Source organism: Gordionus sp. m RMFG-2023, chromosome 1 (assembly GCF_954871325.1).
Source record: "Gordionus sp. m RMFG-2023 chromosome 1, tfGorSpeb1-WG-v2, whole genome shotgun sequence".
NCBI classification, from domain to species: domain Eukaryota; kingdom Metazoa; phylum Nematomorpha; class Gordioida; order Chordodea; family Parachordodidae; genus Gordionus; species Gordionus sp. m RMFG-2023.
The window spans coordinates 29292449-29303076 of NC_088775.1; the positions used below are offsets into that span (position 1 = coordinate 29292449).

The following is a 10628-nucleotide window of genomic DNA, read 5'->3' on the forward strand; positions in this document are numbered from 1 at the left end:
TTGTTATTCTGGATATTGAATAATTTGAACATAGCTGATCCACAACATCAACACCAGCTTTGGTGAGATTGTAAAATGTGATAATTTCTGGTTTTTTTCAAATCCCCAGTTGATGTATCAATATTGTTATCATAGTGAAGGGTAGAAAGCAACTTTTTTGGTACATATGATACTAATGTCATATTATATTAGCAGGCAAATAAACTTGAAAAAATTTCTTTTTTTTAAATTAAATGATGTTGGAAACTGCTATTTATTTTTTCTTAAAGTTCCTACTATTGTTAATGAATGGGAATTTAATAAATGTATAGCAAGTTCATAACTGGTAAACCAGTTATCTGTGGTGACATTCCTATTACTCTTAAAAATGGGCTGAATTAACCTTTCAACCACATCAAAAGGCTTATTTCTCAATTTATAAGGTCCTTCAGGCTGATTGCCAGCATATAATTCTATTTTCAAAGTATAAAATGTCACTAGAATAATTCAAATTAAAAATCATATGTTAAATTTATGATTTTTTACTCCACCGAAAAAATATATAAAATTTTCAAATTTAAAGTCATATATATCAATCAAAAAATAGATATAATTATATTTTTTTCAATTATATTTATTAGCCTGACATACATAAATATAATTAGCAACAAAAAAAAATTGGATTTAAAAAAAAAATTACATCATTACATAGGTGGGGTATATTTTATCCCAAGCTCAACAAATAGCATATATCTCAAAAACTATCAAATCAATAATCATGAAATTTGGAAGTTGTATTCCTTGTTACAAAATATTAAACTACTGAAAAAATCAGGTCGGAATATCTTCTAGCTTTTGTATTACAAAGATTATAAAAGTTGTGGGGTCCTATTTACCCCACCTTTGTAGTGAAGGGTTAAATATTATTTTTAAAAAATTTCTATATAAAATTTTTAGATTTCGATTTGATTTACGGGAAATTATTTCATAATTTAAATTTTACTAACATGAGTGTTAATCATCCTACAAATTAAAAAAATATTACATAAAATTGGTAATGATACTCTATCGAATAAAATTTATATATAAAATATAATCTTTACTTATTTCGTTTTGGTGCTGTTATTTTTTATCTATCTACCTAGTGTTATTAAACGGTTTGTTTTGAGCCGATTTTTAAAAACTGCTAACTCATTATTTCACACAGAAAGATCTTACGCAAGCCTGAAGATTTTGCTCATAGAAGGAACAAAGGTCTAGGCATACATTAACGAAATCTCGAGGCTTAGGCAATATTTTTCTGGCTAAAATATTGAGTTAGCCGTTTTAAAAAATCGGCTCAAAATGACCCGTTTAACAACACTATATCTACCTTAATATGAAGTAAATTTTCCAGCTAATTTTGACATTATATTTAAAATATGGTAAAAAAAAACTAAGGAAATTAATATAAGATTCTCGAAGAAAATAAGATATATACTGTGATATGTAAAATTTTAAACATGAATATTAAAAATGTATTTGTATCTTTTGTCAAGAAAATGAAAAAGATACAAGATTCTTTTCAGAATAAAGGATCTTAGATACAGATACTAGTATCTTATTAATAATGTCAAAAAGATACTGAGTACAAGATACAAAAGAATCTTGTATCTTAGATACAAGTATTCGTGGTACTGCCCAACTCTATCTTTACCTTATGTTGTTGAAGGAGCATTTTACAAAGATATGTGTTTTGATTTGCCCTTCAATGATAAGGATTTAATGTGTTGTGCCAGTCAGGTATCATAGAGATATTTTTTCAATTACTTTCATTGATTATTATATAATATATTCTTCACTTTTGATCAACAATTTAATGGTCAAACCAACAAGATTTCAATATTCTGTATATATGTAATTCATTTAAAATTTTTATTAAAGCAAAAAGATAACAAAAAATTCAATTTGAAATCCTAAAGGGGAACTACAAATGTTTCTTCGAAACACTCCCATTTCCCTCCTTGTTTATCAAATATAGTTATTTACAATAAATTTTTAATATAATCTGTATAAAATTTCTACATTTTGTAATTTATTTTATAAAATATTTTATATATTTTTTTTATATACTTGATATAATTATTTTATATATTAGAAATTATTTTATTTTCTTTTTTTTGAAATTTTTAAATGAAATATAAATCATTTATTATAGGATAATATTTAAAAAAAAATTTAAATCATATATTAAAAGCAATCACCTTTATACATTTTTTTAAAAAATATATTATTGTAATAGAATTGTTTATTGAAAATTATTTTAAGCAAAAATAAGTTAAATATTTCTTACCATTCATTTTGTAGATCATCTTTCTTTCCATAAGAATTGAGATTATGTCAAAAATATTTATTCAAGTCATTGTGGATAGAACTTCAGAAATATTTTTAATTATTTCTTATTTAGAGCTATCAATATGCAACATATAGGAGGAATTTGCCCTTCTGAAATATTTCTAATTTTTAAAATAATTTGGGTTAACATTTTTGAGCTTCAAAACTTAAAAAGGATCGATTGAAGCAAAGATATTTGAGAGGACATCTATAATTTAGCATGGACTCAAGGTTAATATTAGGTGAGAATTTTTTCAAATAATTCTTATGCAATTATATTGAATATAAACTGTCCTACTTTCGATAATTTTAAATATGATTTTATGTTTATCCAATGCATAACATGGAAAACGAATTAGGCCATTTATTACTTTTGACATGAATGTTGTAATTTTTCAATTCATCAAACAAAAACAATTAAGGTTAACTTCTTGTTGGATATCCTAGTATACAAAAGGAAATATACTTCGTACTAAAATCCATAAGAAATTACGTACTATTTATATTTAATAATAAATACTTCTCCAAATACATTTAACTTGCAGAACATAAGCCTATCCATGATTTTCTTGGGCTTAGAATTGGCTTTCCATATTATTGAAGGGGCTTGCCCACTTTTGAAAGTTTCTGTTTTCAATTATTTTTAAAAAAAATGATTTTACACTATTTCTTTTTTGCATGTATTTTAATTAAAAATTTTTAAAATATCTCCATATTTTAATAACAAATTGAAACTCTATTTATTACTATAAATGGTGTCAGTGGTTCCAACTACATAGGTTTCAGTGGAAAGAACCATTTTGGATTAAAATATATTAATTTAGTCATACTTTTATATAAGAAGAAATCAAATTTAGATTTGTAATTGTAATATAAAATATTTGAACAAAAAACTCTTTTTAATTTAGTTTATTTTTATTCTCCTCTACCTTTATCTATAAGTTTTATATGAAAGTATATATAGGTAAAGTTTTGGTTACCACACGAAATTGCCAAGTTCAAAATCCAATGATATATATCATTGTCAAAATCGTATCGTCCCCAATGACATATTATGCATTGATCGTCCCGTAGTCTCGAATTATTATTAACTTTATACGTTTTGTCGCTTTACGAAAAGGTGAAATTGAATTTACGATTTGGGTCCGCTGTCTCGAATATTAAAAAGTAGCGAAAAGACAAATAAGCGAAAATGGCGACCAATATGGCCCTTAAAGGTTGAAGCGAGAGATTTTAAAATATAAATAAAAAATTAAAACATGGCCGCCAATAAATTTCAATCGGTTATTACAAATGAGATTTTATAATTTAAATTAATATTAAATTAATAACGAATTATTAGAAATTTGTAATTTAATAAAGTAAATAATACAATTTAAATATTAATTAATTAATTGATATATAAAAAACTTAATATAATGTAATCAATATATTTAAATTTCATATATAAAATTTAATTATAAATATTTATAATATATTTAAATATTTAATTAATTGATATATAAAATAATTAAATATATGATTGTTAGTAGTATTTAATATAATGTAATCAATATATTTAAATTTAATATAATAGTTAATATTATTAACATAGTTAGTATAATATATTTTATATATTAATTTAATTATATATTGAATATAATTTCATCATATATAAATTTACTTATAATTATTTATATTATATTTAGATATATAAATATATATTGGTTTATATAATATATTGCTTTATGATTAATTGGTATATGTTAATTAATTAACTTACTAAGAAATCCCTAAATAAATTTTTTATCGTTGGATTTATACTTATTTATATAATCATCAGATTTCCTCACATCTTTTCATTTTTTTGAGATTCTATTAGTATATATAAGTTACCTAACTTAGTAGGAAATCCCTGAATAAATTTTTTATCGTTGGATTTATACTTATTTATATAATCATCAGATTTCCTCACATCTTTTAATTTTTTTGAGATTCTATTAGTATATATAAGTTACCTAACTTAGTAGGAAATCCCTGAATAAATTTTTTATCGTTGGATTTATACTTATTTATATAATCATCAGATTTCCTCACATCTTTTAATTTTTTTGAGATTCTATTAGTATATATAAGTTACCTAACTTAGTAGGAAATCCCTGAATAAATTTTTTATCGTTGGATTTATACTTATTTATATAATCATCAGATTTCCTCACATCTTTAAATTTTTTTGAGATTCTATTAGTATATATAAGTTACCTAACTTAGTAGGAAATCCCTGAATAAATTTTTTATCGTTGGATTTATACTTATTTATATAAACATCAGATTTCCTCACATCTTTTAATTTTTTTGAGATTCTATTAGTATATATAAGTTACCTAACTTAGTAGGAAATCCCTGAATAAATTTTTTATCGTTGGATTTATACTTATTTATATAATCATCAGATTTCCTTACATCTTTTAATTTTTTTGAGATTCTATTAGTATATATAAGTTACCTAACTTAGTAGAAAATCTGTGAATAAATTTTTTATCGTTGGATTTATACTTATTTATATAATCATCAGATTTCCTCACATCTTTTAATTTTTTTGAGATTCTATTAGTATATATAAGTTACCTAACTTAGAAGGAAATCCCTGAATAAATTTTTTATCGTTGGATTTATACTTATTAATATAATCATCAGATTTCCTCACATCTTTTAATTTTTTTGAGATTATATTAGTATATATAAGTTACCTAACTTAGTAGAAAATCCGTGAATAAATTTTTTATCGTTGGATTTATACTTATTTATATAATCATCAGATTTCCTCACATCTTTTCTCAAAAAATTAAAAGATGTGAGGAAATCTGATGATTATATAAATAAGTATAAATCCAACGATAAAAAATTTATTCAGGGATTTCCTACTAAGTTAGGTAACTTATATATACTAATAGAATCTCAAAAAAATTAAAAGATGTGAGGAAATCTGATGATTATATAAATAAGAAATCCAACGATAAAAAATCAAATTTATTCAGGGATTTCCTACTAAGTTAGGTAAATTATATATACTAATAGAATCTCAAAAAAATTAAAAGATGTGAGGAAATCTGATGATTATATAAATAAGTATAAATCCAACGATAAAATTTTTATTCAGGGATTTCCTACTAAGTTAGGTAACTTATATATACTAATAGAATCTCAAAAAAATTAAAAGATGTGAGGAAATCTGATGATTATATAAATAAGTATAAATCCAACGATAAAAAATTTATTCAGGGATTTCCTACTAAGTTAGGTAACTTATATATACTAATAGAATCTCAAAAAAATTAAAAGATGTAATGAAATCTGATGATTATATAAATAAGTATAAATCCAACGATAAAAAATTTATTCAGGGATTTCCTACTAAGTTAGGTAACTTATATATACTAATATAATCTCAAAAAAATTAAAAGATGTGAGGAAATCTGATGATTATATTAATAAGTATAAATCCAACGATAAAAAATTTATTCAGGGATTTCCTACTAAGTTAGGTAACTTATATATACTAATAGAATCTCAAAAAATTAAAAGATGTGAGGAAATCTGATGATTATATAAATAAGTATAAATCCAACGATAAAAAATTTATTCAGGGATTTCCTACTAAGTTAGGTAACTTATATATACTAATAGATTCTCAAAAAAATTAAAAGATGTGAGGAAATCTGATGATTATATAAATAAGAAATCCAACGATAAAAAATTAAATTTATTCAGGGATTTCCTACTAAGTTAGGTAAATTATATATACTAATAGAATCTCAAAAAAATTAAAAGATGTGAGGAAATCTGATGATTATATAAATAAGTATAAATCCAACGATAAAAAGTTTTTTCACAGATTTCCATCTAAGTTAGGTAACTTATATATACTAATAGAATCTCAAAAAAATTAAAAGATGTGAGGAAATCTGATGATTATATAAATAAGTATAAATCTAACGATAAAAATTTTATTCACGGATTTTCTACTAAGATAGGTAACTTATATATACTAATAGAATCTCAAAAAAATTAAAAGATGTGAGGAAATTTGATGATTATATAAATAAGTATAAATCCAACGATAAAAAATTTATTCAGGGATTTCCTACTAAGTTAGGTAACTTATATATACTAATAGAATCTCAAAAAAATTAAAAGATGTGAGGAAATCTGATGATTATATAAATAAGTATAAATCCAACGATAAAAAATTTATTCAGGGATTTCCTACTAAGTTAGGTAACTTATATTTACTAATAGATTCTCAAAAAAATTAAAAGATGTGAGGAAATCTGATGATTATATAAATAAGTATAAATCCAACGATAAAAAATTTATTCAGAGATTTCCTACTAAGTTAGGTAACTTATATTTACTAATAGATTCTCAAAAAAAATAAAAGATGTGAGGAAATCTGATGATTATATAAATAAGTATAAATCCAACGATAAAAAATTTATTCAGGGATTTCCTACTAAGTTAGGTAACTTATATGCAGTAATAGAATCTCAAAAAAATTAAAAGATGTGAGGAAATCTTATGATTATATATATAAGTATAAATCCAACGATAAAAAATTTATTCAGGGATTTCCTACTAAGTTAGGTAACTTATATATACTAATAAAATCTCAAAAAAATTAAAAGACGTGAGGAAATCTGATGATTATATAAATAAGTATAAATCCAACGATAAAAAATTTATTCAGGGATTTCCTACTAAGTTAGGTAACTTATATTTACTAATAGATTCTAAAAAAAATTAAAAGATGTGAGGAAATCTGATGATTATATAAATAAGTATAAATCCAACGATAAAAAATTTATTCAGGGATTTCCTACTAAGTTAGGTAACTTATATTTACTAATAGATTCTCAAAAAAATTAAAAGATGTGAGGAAATCTGATGATTATATAAATAAGTATAAATCCAACGATAAAAAATTTATTCAGTGATTTCCTACTAAGTTAGGTAACTTATATGCAGTAATAGAATCTCAAAAAAATTAAAAGATGTGAGGAAATCTTATGATTATATAAATAAGTATAAATCCAACGATAAAAAATTTATACAGGGATTTCCTACTAAGTTAGGTAACTTATATATACTAATAGAATCTCAAAAAAATTAAAAGACGTGAGGAAATCTGATGATTATATAAATAAGTATAAATCCAACGATAAAAAATTTATTCAGGGATTTCCTACTAAGTTAGGTAACTTATATTTACTAATAGATTCTCAAAAAAATTAAAAGATGTGAGAAAATCTGATGATTATATAAATAAGTATAAATCCAACGATAAAAAATTTATTCAGGGATTTCCTACTAAGTTAGGTAACTTATATACAGTAATAGAATCTCAAAAAAATTAAAGGATGTGAGGAAATCTTATGATTATATAAATAAGTATAAATCCAACGATAAAAAATTTATTCAGGGATTTCCTACTAAGTTAGGTAACTTATATATACTAATAGAATCTCAAAAAAATTAAAAGACGTGAGGAAATCTGATGATTATATAAATAAGTATAAATCCAACGATAAAAAATTTATTCAGGGATTTCCTACTAAGTTAGGTAACTTATATATACTAATAGAATCTCAAAAAAATTAAAAGATGTGAGGAAATCTGTTGATTATATAAATAAGTATAAATCCAACGATAAAAAATTTATTCAGGGATTTCCTACTAAGTTAGGTAACTTATATATACTAATAGAATCTCAAAAAAATTAAAAGATGTGAGGAAATCTGATGATTATATAAATAAGTATAAATCCAACGATAAAAAATTTATTCAGGGATTTCCTACTAAGTTAGGTAACTTATATATACTAATAGAATCTCAAAAAAATTAAAAGATGTGAGGAAATCTGATGATTATATAAATAAGTATAAATCCAACGATAAAAAATTTATTCAGGGATTTCCTACTAAGTTAGGTAACTTATATATACTAATAGAATCTCAAAAAAATTAAAAGATGTGAGGAAATCTGATGATTATATAAATAAGTATAAATCCAACGATAAAAAATTTATTCAGGGATTTCCTACTAAGTTAGGTAACTTATATATACTAATAGAATCTCAAAAACTTAAAAGATGTGAGGAAATCTGATGATTATATAAATAAGTATAAATCCAACGATAAAAAATTTATTCAGGGATTTCCTACTAAGTTAGGTAACTTATATATACTAATAGAATCTCAAAAAAATTAAAAGATGTGAGGAAATCTGATGATTACATAAATAAGTATAAATCCAACGATAAAAAATTTATTCAGGGATTTCCTACTAAGTTAGGTAACTTATATATACTAATAGAATCTCAAAAAAATTAAAAGATGTGAGGAAATCTGATGATTATATAAATAAGTATAAATCCAACGATAAAAAATTTATTCAGGGATTTCCTACTAAGTTAGGTAACTTATATATACTAATAGAATCTCAAAAAAATTAAAAGATGTGAGGAAATCTGATGATTATATAAATAAGTATAAATCCAACGATAAAAAATTTATTCAGGGATTTCCTACTAAGTTAGGTAACTTATATATACTAATAGAATCTCAAAAAAATTAAAAGATGTAAGGAAATCTGATGATTATATAAATAAGTATAAATCCAACGATAAAAAATTTATTCAGGGATTTCCTACTAAGTTAGGTAACTTATATATACTAATATAATCTCAAAAAAATTAAAAGATGTGAGGAAATCTGATGATTATATTAATAAGTATAAATCCATCGATAAAAAATTTATTCAGGAATTTCCTACTAAGTTAGGTAACTTATATATTCTAATAGAATCTCAAAAAAATTAAAAGATGTGAGGAAATGATTATATAAATAAGTATAAATCCAACGATAAAAAATTTATTCAGGGATTTCCTTCTAAGTTAGGTAACTTATATATACTAATAGAATCTCAAAAAAATTAAAAGATGTGAGGAAATCTGATGATTATATAAATAATAAATCCAACGATAAAAAATTTATTTAGGGATTTCTTAGTAAGTTAAGTAATTAACATATACCAATTAATCATAAAGCAATATATTATATAAACCAATATATATTTATATATATTATAAATAATTATAATTAAATTTTATATATGATGAAATTATATTCAACATATAATTAAATTAATATATTTTAATATATTATACTAACTATGTTAATAATATTAACTATTATATTAAATTTAAATATATTGATTAAATTATATTAAATACTACAAACAATCATATATTTAATTATTTTATATATCAATTAATTTAATATTAAATACATATATTAAATATTTAAATATATTATAAATATTTATAATTAAATTTTATATATGATGTAAATAAATAATTATATTCAATATATATATATACTAACTATGTTAATAATATTAACTATTATATTAAATTTAAATATATTGATTACATTATATTAAATGCTACAAACAATCCTATATTTAATTTTTTTATATATCAATTAATTAATAAATATTTAAATTGTATTATTTACTTAATTAAATTACAAATTTCTAATAATTCGTTATTAATTTAATATTAATTTAAATTATAAAATCTGTCTCATTTGTAATAACCGATTGAAATTTATTGGCGGCCATGTTTTAAATATATATTTTTATTTTAAAATATTCGCTTCAACCTTTAGGGGCCATATTGGTAGCCATTTTAGCTTATTTGTCTTTTTGATACTTTTTTATATTCGAGACAGCGGACCCAAATCGTTCAAAATAGCCAAATATTTTTGTACGTAATTTAAAACACCACAAGTAATATAATATTTCCTATATAATAAAATACAAATATATAATATAGTTAATCAGAGTTGTTAAAAGATCGAATCAAAAGATCGACGATCCTGGATTCGATCGCAAATTTGTCAATTTTACGAGATTTATGATTCTGACTTAAATTGAGGATCGAGATCGAAATCATTTTGTTTAAAATTCGATCCCGATCTTTTTAAAAATTAATTTTTTACTTAAAAAGCAATAAATAAAATAAAAATTTTGAAAATTAAATTAAAATATTATTTTTTAAAAAAATATCTATCTTCATATTTTATCAACTTCCATTCCACCATTTATTTTATAGATATATTTATTCATTTCCTAAATTTTACGAGATTTAGAGCTCTTACAAGTTATTTAATATAAATTTATAATAATATATTAATATTTATTTTAATAAGTAATTGTAAATGGATTTAGAAGATTCT

At 22.1% G+C, this 10628-nt stretch overlaps 1 long non-coding RNA gene across 2 annotated transcripts; it reads right to left on the reverse strand.

The window, feature by feature from the left end:
- Positions 1 to 2600: 2600 nt before the first annotated feature.
- LOC135922247 (uncharacterized) lies at positions 2601 to 3513 on the reverse strand. Of its 2 annotated transcripts, none has more exons than XR_010570812.1 (3): positions 3333 to 3513; positions 2873 to 2979; positions 2601 to 2824 (listed from the first exon to the last, which is right to left on the reverse strand). It is a non-coding gene; the product is annotated as an uncharacterized LOC135922247 (long non-coding RNA). The 2 variants fall into 2 exon arrangements; XR_010570811.1 differs by having other exon boundaries at positions 2601 to 2795; positions 2850 to 2979.
- Positions 3514 to 10628: the final 7115 nt, after the last annotated feature.